At 36.6% G+C, this 10769-nt stretch overlaps 1 pseudogene; it reads right to left on the bottom strand.

Annotated features, from left to right (window-relative positions):
• Positions 1-10289: 10289 nt before the first annotated feature.
• LOC127487117 (U1 spliceosomal RNA) lies at positions 10290-10419 on the bottom strand (annotated as a pseudogene).
• Between the last annotated feature and the right edge of the window lie 350 nt (positions 10420-10769).

The raw sequence follows: 10769 nt of genomic DNA, 5'->3' as shown, positions 1-10769 counted from the left end.
TCAAATGGATAGAAATAAGTGGTAAAGAGACCATATAGATATAATCAAGTGATCATATAAATAGGACTAAGTGTTTGGAAGCAATAATAAACAGAATTAAAAAGGACTAAAGGCTCCAATATGGAAAGCAGTCCATACAGCAGACTCATAGAATGACAATAGCTTTAAGTAGCATTCTGACCTCAGAACCAGCCAATAAAGAATCCTGGTCTGGCTGAAGAGCCCATGAGAGCATTTCAGGCATGGAAAGCCAAAATGCTGTGGCAAAAAATGTTCTACGTGAAGGACTTCTCCAAGACCCCGGTGGAAAGAAGTGGCCATCAAACAAAGATGTGCTTTTCTCTGAAGGGAGGAGAGAACTTCCACTTTACTTATGGCCTTGTTTAATACTGAAGGAGTTTGTGGATTAAAAAGGCTTCCACAGCCTAGGCAGCTCATATCAAGAGCCTTGGTTGATCACTGACATCATACATAAGAGTGTTAATTGTTAACTTTAAATTAATTTAAATTAATTAACTGTTGTTAATTGTTAAATTAACAAGAGTCACTGTGCACTAACTTCCCATATAAGACCTCTGTCCTTAATGAGTTGTATTATGTGAGTTAACTGTAAAACTGCTCTCAGTTTGTGTGTGCGTGTGTGTTTGTGTGCAAATTGTTAAACTCTTTAGTATTGAGTTGGTCTTTTGTGTATAAAGTTAACTGAAAATGAATCTTAATGGAGAATGGGACTGGGAAGGGGAGAGGGAAGAACAGAAGGGATGAGAGTATGGGTGGGAAGATGGGTATGGTGGGAAGAATAACTGTATTCCTGAAGTTGTACTTATGAAATTTGTATTCATTAAATAAAAGGCTTCTTTTGGGAAAAAAACATCATGGCTCAACGCTGTTCCTGAGATCACTACTGAGGAGAGGGAGGCTATAAAGCTGACCCCTACCAAAACCGGGAGAAAGGCTGCTCATCTCTTGTGGGGAGGGGGTTTGTCTGTAGAAAAATTCCGAACAATCATGCAACTTTATGTGGGGGGATAGGGCCACAAATACACACTGGCTAGGAGTAGAGCCATTGATGTAAGAGTAGAGGATATGATTACAAAGAAATGAGGCCCCAAGTGGGCTAGACAGGGTGTAGAACAAAGGACAGAGTCATTATTAGAGGAGCTAAGAGAGCTGTTGTCTAAACCACGAGCAAATTTTCCAATTGAGAGGCAAATAGAAATTGATAGAAGGGGCCTGATAATAATCTGGTGGGCTTTAAGGCCTTGCCAGTTATAAGGCCCAGACCCATCCATCTCTTCACATAGGATACATTGTAAGGGAGGTATGAACTTCCTTAGGGAAGGCAGCCTGTTGACTTCCATTACCCAGCTGACCTGGGAGGAGATTGGGCCAGGTGAGAAAGCAGGTGGCATCTCTAATAGGTAATTTACAATTTTGCCTGCAATGTTGCTGAACATATTGGCCATTCCCTCAGCAGCGGTGGTTACTTTGGGAGCTGGACCGAGTGAAGGCTTTTCAACTTAGAGCTAAAGAGTTCTGCAGGTCTGACCTGGGAGTCCTCTTTGACTCCAGGGCAGTTCCATTTCCAGTGACCCAACTCTTGGCTGGCAGAGATGCCAGGGCTCTTCAGAAGCTTACTTCTGCCGAATCTCTGGCTTTCTACATCCAAAACCACTGCAATGGACTGGCCTCATGGATCTCCTGGATGGCAGATCACTATGTAAAGCAGCCATTAATTGGCCTGCTACCTATCTTTACATTGTTTCTGCTGCCTAGCTTTCTCTTCCTCCTGGTTTTTGTTAAAGCAGACCAGAGTAAACCTTTAAGAGGATGTAGGTTAAAGGGTGCTCAAGTGCCATCTCTAATCATTGGTGGCCTAAATTAGAAGTCTATAGTCATGGCATGCTCTGATAGTGGTAGACAATGCCCATGAAGAAAGCTGTGTTCTCCCTATAACATCAAACATGATGACCATCTTATATATAAAATTGGAAGTCATTAATAAAACTTTCCATTCCGTTGGTATGAAAGGGAGGTTTTGCCTGTTTACTGTGCCTATGACAAAGTAAATCTAGCAGTGAAATCATAATTTAAGCTTTCATTTTGGCTATGCTATTATTACAAAAAAATGTTAGCCATTCCTTTTATAAGGTCTAGAGATCAAACTGTGCATCCTGGGGAGTCCTTCAGTATAGAGTCAGTTTCCCCTCTTGAAGAGAAATGAGAAATGAGGAAACAAATCAGGCTTCCCAGATCACTTACTGACAATAAACATATCAAATGAAAACATGGCAAGTAATTTTAACTGTTAAATAACTTATGAAAATATTTACTAGAAGGTCCAATGCCTTTTATAAATTTTAAGAGTACCTGTATTTGGAAACATCACTTAAGTATCTAACACAAGTGTAACTTATTTGACCAAGAAAACACAAACACAAACACCTTAATAACTTAAACAGTTTGTTTCTTTCTACCAAATTTAAAATATCTAATACAGAGACTTAGGTCACACGAACTAAAATGTTTATTTTATTAATTTAGCAGTTTAAATTTTTGAGCAATTTTTTTCATCTATAAGCCAATTAAAACAGAGTACTTAATAAATTTTGCCATGTAGATATACAATATGCATACACATATAACATAACATACAAGGTAGAACAATAAAGCAGTTTCAGTAATAGCTTCTTAAAATCTTTTACTTTTTCAATTACCAATTGATTTGAATTACTTTTCTGCTCTTAGTAACCTCAATTAACCACTTTCTCTCAGTTGGAACCTGTAATTCATTATTGGCTTTGTCTGCTGGCACAGCCATCCCAAAATACTGAATAACATGGAAGTCACTGGAAAAAGTCCTTCAGAACCTATAGGAGGACACATTTAAACACAGAACCAGAAATATTTTAGTTTTCATGATCAGCAAATCTGATTTTTAGTGTTTGAAGGAGAACACAAATTGTGGATGACAAAAGACTTCAAATAACCATGATTAAAATTATAAACTCATTAACCATAAAGAGGCACTTGCTTACTCCACACATTAATTTTGAAAGCACCTATAGGATTTCACAAAAAATTTTACCTCTTTTAGGCCTCAGGGACTTTTTCATTAAAATAACCATGTCTGGAAACACAAGATCATTAGACTTTTAACTTTTGGACGTTTGTATCTGTAGCATTTTACATTTCATAACTTAAAATTTAGCACCACTTCACATATTGACAGTACCTTTAGTAGAATCCAAAAACCCATATTAGCTGTTGTCTTTATAAGATGAAAGATATATCTTCTAATATTTCTAGGGGCCCACCTGAATATATCAATTCCAGAGAATTTGGAACTCTGATTTTTTTTGAATGCCTGTCAAGGATTCCAAGGAAGTTTAAAATATCTTGTAGACATAGGAGCCCTTAAAATATGACATAATATAGACCAGATTTGATCTTTGTTACACAGTGATTACTCAGATGCCCTAGAATGAGTAAATATTCAAGCAAACCAAAACTCTTTAAAATTCAGTTGTTCCTAAACAATCAAAGGTTAACAGAGACAGTAGAGAATACAATAGATTAACAGAACACAAAATTTGTCCTTTGGTCACTTCAAGAATTGCAAATAAAAACTGAAATTAGCACATTAAATCATCCCATAACTTGGAACAATCTTAACAGAGTCAGAACTAGGGAAGAGAAGAGAGCTTACTGGAGATGGCTAGAAAACTGACAGAGAATAACCAATTAAACACAAACTATCAAAAGGAGATGCTGCAGGTTTTAAACTGATTTTTAAAATGATTTAAAAAATGTTTACTAACATGTATGTATTTCAAAAACCTCATTACTTTAGCAGAGGATCAGATTTTAATTTTATGTATCCAAACATTTTGTCTTTCCAAACCTTCTGTGACTTCCTTACCAAGAACACATTTCTATACTTGTGACCTTTTCCATCTGCTGATTCCCTTGATTTATATTTTGAAATAACCTTTTAAAAATCTCCAAATTAAGACAACATTTTAAATAAGATAATACATCAAATTTCAGTCCCTTTTACTTTCAATCAGTGTTGAACTATTTTTCATAGACAGTTTCTGAAAATATATTTGTTAACAAACCCAAATAGTGTTTCTATAGAATATAAGGTACTAAGAGTCACAATGCTTACATTTAGACTCATTTATCATTTGCCTTTACCCAATTTACATGTAACAATTATACCTAGATGACTGACAATGTTGATATTATATCATACATCCATCTGAATTAATGTCAAAATTGCATTTATATGGAATTCTACTCGTTTTTGCTATAAAGAAATGACATTAAACCAAAGATAGCCATTGCTATCAGAAATCTGTTAGGTTGCAAAACAAGTTTGGCAAATTATTGTTTACTATTATGTTAGATGTAATAGGAGAGGGCATCCATTAGAGCAGGTGGGCACCCCTCCAGAGATTCCTAAGAAGAATCTGATAGGTAATAGAGTAAGGGGCAATTGTGAAAAAGGAGATATGTCTGGAAATAGTAATTAACCCAGTGAGCCTGCTGGTTTGAAGGGGCAGTAGTCTTGACCATTGTTTCACATAGGTTGGGAGACATATCTCTCAGGGTAATGTTGTCTTTGGAGGGGAACCTGTTTTCAGCTTGATCTAGACCTGGTTATAATGGGCATTTGGGGAGTGAATCAGGGTATGGGCGATTTCTCTCTCCCCCCTCTGCCCTTCAAATAAATTAGAAATAAAGAGATGGAAGAAATAAATAAAAGTACACTATTCTAAGATTCTTACATGATTATATGTACATATATATATATATATACACTATATTACTATAGGATTTTAAGATAAACTGGCATAAGTTAAAAAGGTATATTGGTATGTCTTTAATCTCTAGAGCAGCCACTGAAATTATTGAGCAGATATTATAGGAAAAAAGTTAATATTGAAGATAAAAAGATACTGAATTAAACTAACCCAAACCAGACAAGATCAGTTGAAACAAAGCAGGAAACATATGTCAAAATTGTAGAACTGAACTTAATTATACCAAAACTTAAATTGAAGGTAAGCTGTTTAAATATTCCAAGTAAAAAATATTATTACACTAGTTAAAATAAATACCCAAGTTGCTGTTGTCTAAAAAATTCATAATGTGGTGGCCATGAAAATCTGCCTCTCAAATTTCTAACTGCAGTGAACTTATTAAATAAATATCTCAGCTGCTGTCATGTGAAATTCATCATGTTCATGTCATACTTCCCAAGGGCTGCCCCAGCTTATGACTAAATACAATGAGAATACTAAATTAGACTCATTCTTAGTAGACACCTGAATCCTCTGACAGGCAACCTTGGCTGAAGAACTTCCTTTTGGCTTTGCAAAAAATATTCTTAGAGCTGTTCTGCATTCTAAGTCTCTTTCAACCATTCCTCCTTCCTGCCCTCATTCTTCACAGAATCATGGCCTTAGATTTTCCCACATGTGATTTTCACCTAATACATCTCTTGCATAGCTAATCCTGACTTGGCCTCTTTGTATCAGAGGACATAATCTATCTAAGGCATTAAAAATGAACAGATAAATATGATAAAGCTGAAAATATAATAAAAATGTACCATATAAACACAAATAATAAGAGAAATAAAGTATCCACATTTATATTAGAGAAACAGACTTTAGGATAAGGAATATTATCATAGATATAAAGAAGCATTTCTTGAAGATGAAAGTATCAATTCATTAAAATGTCACAAAATCCTCGATGTTTGTGTGCCTAAAAATGTGCTATACAGAAACTAACATAACTTAAAAGACAAACAGACAAATCTAGAGAATATTTGGAGATGGCACCACTGTTACTTCAGTAAATAATTGAAGAGAAACACAAAGAAAATCAGTAAAGACATAGAAAACTTTAACATCATAGGCCAACTTGACCCAATTGACAAGCATAAAATGAAACGTATTATATTTGTAACAGAAATGGCCAATATCTGTGCAAATATAACATATTATTTTTCTCTCCTTAAGTTCTTCGAAATATTTACCACTGTGAAAAACAATAAGTATAATACTGTATAATGGACATTTCAATGTATGGAAATGTAATACATAAGACAATCACTACCTAAAATGGGGAAGTTTGGGGTTGGCGCTGTGGCATAGTGGGTAAAGCTGCCACCTGCAGTGCCAGCATCCCATATGAGTGCCAGTTAGAGTCCTGACTACTCCATTTCCGATCCAGCTCTCGGCTATGGCCTGGAAAAGCAGTAGAAGATGGGCTAAGTCCTTGGGCCCCTTCACCCACATGGGAGACCCTGGGGAAGCTTCTGGTTCCTGGCTTCACATTGGCACATCTCCTACCCTCGTGGCCATCTGTTGAGTGAACCAATGGATAGAAGACCTCTCTCTCTCTCTCTCTCTCTCTCTGTCTCTCTGCCTCTGCCTCTCTGTAACTTTGCCTTTCAAATAAAATGAAATAAATCTTTTTAAGAAAGGGGAAGTAAAAAAGGCATGTGCAGTTGTAAAACTTCTACGTTTTAATAAGTTGATTAATAATGGCTAAGTATGTATATTGTAATCCCTTTAACACTAAAAATAACAGGAAGAAATATAGCAAAATTTAGTGAATTGAAATAGGATATATATTTATACAATATAAATACATATCATTCTATACATGTATACATTATAATTCTACGTGTGTGTGTGTGTGTGTGTGTGCATGTGTGTGTTCAAAACACTTTAAGTCTTTTCAACAATGTTGAGCAACTGGGATTCTCAGGAATTGCTGACAGAAATTCATAAGGTTGCTACTATTTTGAAAAATTTTGGCAGTTCCTCCAAATGCTAAAATTCGATTTACCATATGCCTCAGCAAATCTACTTTGAAGTATCATGATAAAGGAGAATGCATTCACAAATACAGTGTGTATGATTGTTTATAGTTATAAAATTCATAACAGGCAAAAAGTGGAAGCACACAATGCTCATCAACTGATGAAAAGATAAACTATGATACATCCATATTACAAATTGACTAGCTCTTATCCACAACTTTTTGAGGCCAGAAGTATTCTAGAAGGGGAATATTTTGGATTTCAGAATATTTGTATAGACATTACAAATTGAGCATACCTAATCCAAAAATCCAAAATCCAAAGTACTCCAAAATTGTAGTGAGCAATACTCAACAATGAAAAGGGATGAACTATTAATACACAGAACAATAGCATGAAACTCTACTTTAGTTTGGATCTGGTTTGTCCTCCAAAGGGTCATGTGCCAGAAGCTTGGTCTTCAGCCTAATAATACTGAAAGGTGGTGTAACCTTTAAGACATGAAATCTAGTGGAAGGTGATTGAGTCATGCCTACTGTCATGAAGCTGCTGTCATGAAGAGATCAATGCTGATCTTACAGAATGGGTGAGGTTTTGCAGGAATAGATTGCTTCCCATGAGAGTGGGCTGTTATAAAAGATTGAGCCTGGCCTGTCCACAGTGTCTTGTTTCCTCTTCCCTCTGTGATCTCTCTCAAATATATCCCCACTGGGTGATGTCATCAGCCATGTTTGACAGAGCCAGAAGGTCCTAAGTAGAAGCCAACACTCATGGGACTTCTCATCATTGTGAAATAACTAATCTTCTTTACTTTATAAATTATGCAGCCTCAGGCACTTTTGTTACAGCAATGCAAAATAGACTAAGGCAAACCCCAAATAACATGAGAAAAATTCAAAAGCTTACATACTGTATGATTTTGTTTATATGACATTCTAGAAAGAGAAACTATAGGATCATTAATTTCTAGGATAGAAATTTGATGATAGAGGTGAGTTTTTTCCTTCAAAAGGATAGCAGCACAAGGGAATATTATGGAGTATTACAACTGGTCGGTATATTAATTACTCTGGTCTCCACATGACTAAGCATTGATCAAGATTCATAGAAATGTATACCAAAAAGGGTAAATTTTACTAAGTGTATAGTGTATAAGAAACTAAGATTTTCAAAATAAATGAGACTGCATAATTGAATTCCCTATTGTGAGGAGTTAGAAGCGTTAATCAGCAGATAGGAAAGGCCCTTGGAGGAATGAGGAAACCAATGTTTGTACTCTGTTGATTAGACAAAAGACAGTGTCCCAAGAAAATGAAATGATTGCTCGTTAGGGAATACAGTGTATACCCTACCCATAGGTAAATGAAAGAAACTAGGTTTTGGCATCAGACCAAACTACACCACAAAACAGCATGTTCTAAACTGTCACATTTTTCAAGCCATCAGTAAGATAACTTGATAATTGATCAGTGACCATGATCTCTATGCAAGAGACACAGATAAAACAAAGAAATCCTTTAGCATATCAGAACTATGTAGAAGAACTGGTCCATTGATATGCATTCTCTATATAAGCTCCAATACCCAGACCTCAATGGACCCCCTTACTTGGAGTACCCTCCTGGGTAGCAGGAGTATTGCTTCTCAATTCTCTCTATATTATCTATAAAATCAGTCTCTCAACAAAATATTTGGTTTTGCCCATCCTCATTGTCCTTGTGTAATTCTTTGTTGCCATAAGACAAAGAACCAACTCCAAATTCCTACCACATTGTTACTTAGGAAAGAAATAAAAATGTCTTAACCTGTACGATAGCTATATTTAAATATAATCAATACTTTTAAAATAAAAATATTTCAAAAATTCCCTCCAATCTATGCATTTTAAAATTCCCGAAGCTGAAGTTGGCAGAACAACATGGAGTTGGGCTATAGGTGGTCTCACCAAGAAGTCATCAAATTAACATGACAGTTACAAGGACTAATGGCACTGCTAGCACCTCATTCAGACAGATGCTTGCTGGGGATTAATTGATTTAGGTATAAAAGTGCACATTCTAAAGATATATTCTCTCCTTTAGAAACTACTTTGGATAATAGTTGGCATATTATCTCTTTCAGGCCCATAAGTAGCATTTTTACAAAGATTTGTTTTATTTATTATTTGAGAGGCAGAAAAATGGGGAGACAAAGAGAGAAATTTTTCATTCTGCTGGTTCACTGCTCATATGGCTTCAATGGCCAGGGCTAGGCTAGGCCACAGCCAGAAGCTCAGAACTCCATCCAGGTCTCCCATTTGTGTGAAAGCATCCCAGGTACTTGGGCCATCATACACTACTTTGACACACACATTAGCAGGGAGATGGATCAGAAGCAGAACAGCCAAGATGTGAACCAGGGATTCCCACAATAGCATCCCCCATAAGTAGCATTTAATCACTTAAAAATGTATTCCAAAGACTAATTAGAATTTAGACACATCAAAATAATATATTAATAACCTTAGGGTATAATGGTATAATTTAGAAATATAAATTACATGATAGTTAAATTAGGTATTTGTAAGTTTTATAAAAATACTTAGAGCAAAGTACAATTTGGAGAGATATTAAAAGCAGTGCATTGATAAGAACACTCAGATACAGAATAAAGGATAGAAACACACACATAGTTAAGACTATTTCACTGTTTAGGATACAAACATAAGGAAAGGAAGTGATTATTATTATTATTATTTTACTGAGGAGAGTGCAAATGCAGTCCCCCACAACCACAAATTATGAAGTTGATATTGGAGATGACCCCCTAAAATCTATATAAAAATATAGCCCTTTAAAGTTCCTCGGAAGTGCCATCTGGGGTGCCACATATGTTACTGGACGTTGGGGTGCCATACGATATCACCATATGCTTATTAATAAATCCCCAATATTAATAAGCCCGAGAGGGTTCTTGTCTAATATTTAGAGAAGAATTCTAAATACCGGCACAGATAAACTAGGCAGCATGGTACATTTTAAGCTTTTATTTAGTGAGAAAGATGCATAGGAGAGTGAGAGCTTTATCTAAGAGAGGTAAATCTGGGTTCATACCAAGCACCAGGAACCAGTCACGTGGAGGAGCATCTAGGCCAGGAAGCCTAGGGCAGGTGGCCCGAAGGCCATGCGCCCTGGAGGCGCAGGGCTACAGCAAGCCCTCTCCTGGCAAGAGGCCAGGGCAAAGAAGAGAAGGGTGGACACACTGTGTCCAGGCTTTTAACCCACTTCTAAAGGGGAGTGGTTAATTAACCTGATTGGTTGGTGGGTACCCAGGTGTGGCCAGGTAGGGGCATAAGGTCACACAAGGGCATGGTGAAGGTATCAGGTAGGGCATGAGGTCACACAGCGGCGTGGTGAAGGCATGGGCTTCCAACTTACAAACCTAATCAAGTTTAACCTGTATGCCTGCCTACTTCAAAGTCAAGTTTCCCACATTTGGGGAAATAGCAGAGGTCAGCACATCTGAAGTACAATGGATAAGCCTCACCCTGGGAAACCACCTTAGTAATCATGGTATCTCCCCTGCCAAGAAGGTATGTGACTATTTGTTGATCACTGACTATGAACTAGATACCTTATATACATTTTCTCATTCAGCTCTCCTGGTATCTCTGTGAGAGAGGCCTTATTATCCTTTCCACTGAGGAGAACATGGAGACTCAAAGAAGTTGGAAAATTAGGCGATGTCATAAAGATGGGCTTTGAACTTATTCCGGTCCCACTCTGTCACTTTAATTATGTGTCATAAATGCCTCATAATTAAAAATAGAACCAAGCAGGTTGGAAATTATGGTGCAACAGATGAAGCCACTACTTGGGACACCCACATCCCATAATGGAATGACAGTTTAAGTTCTCTGGTTACTCTGTATTCTGATCCAGAATTC

This window comes from Oryctolagus cuniculus, chromosome X, assembly GCF_051225735.1.
Source record: "Oryctolagus cuniculus isolate XC-2025 breed Fujian yellow rabbit chromosome X, ASM5122573v1, whole genome shotgun sequence".
Classification (NCBI taxonomy): Eukaryota; Metazoa; Chordata; class Mammalia; order Lagomorpha; family Leporidae; genus Oryctolagus; species Oryctolagus cuniculus.
Note: the sequence above shows the minus strand (reverse complement) of the source record. Positions and strands in the feature narration are given on the sequence as shown.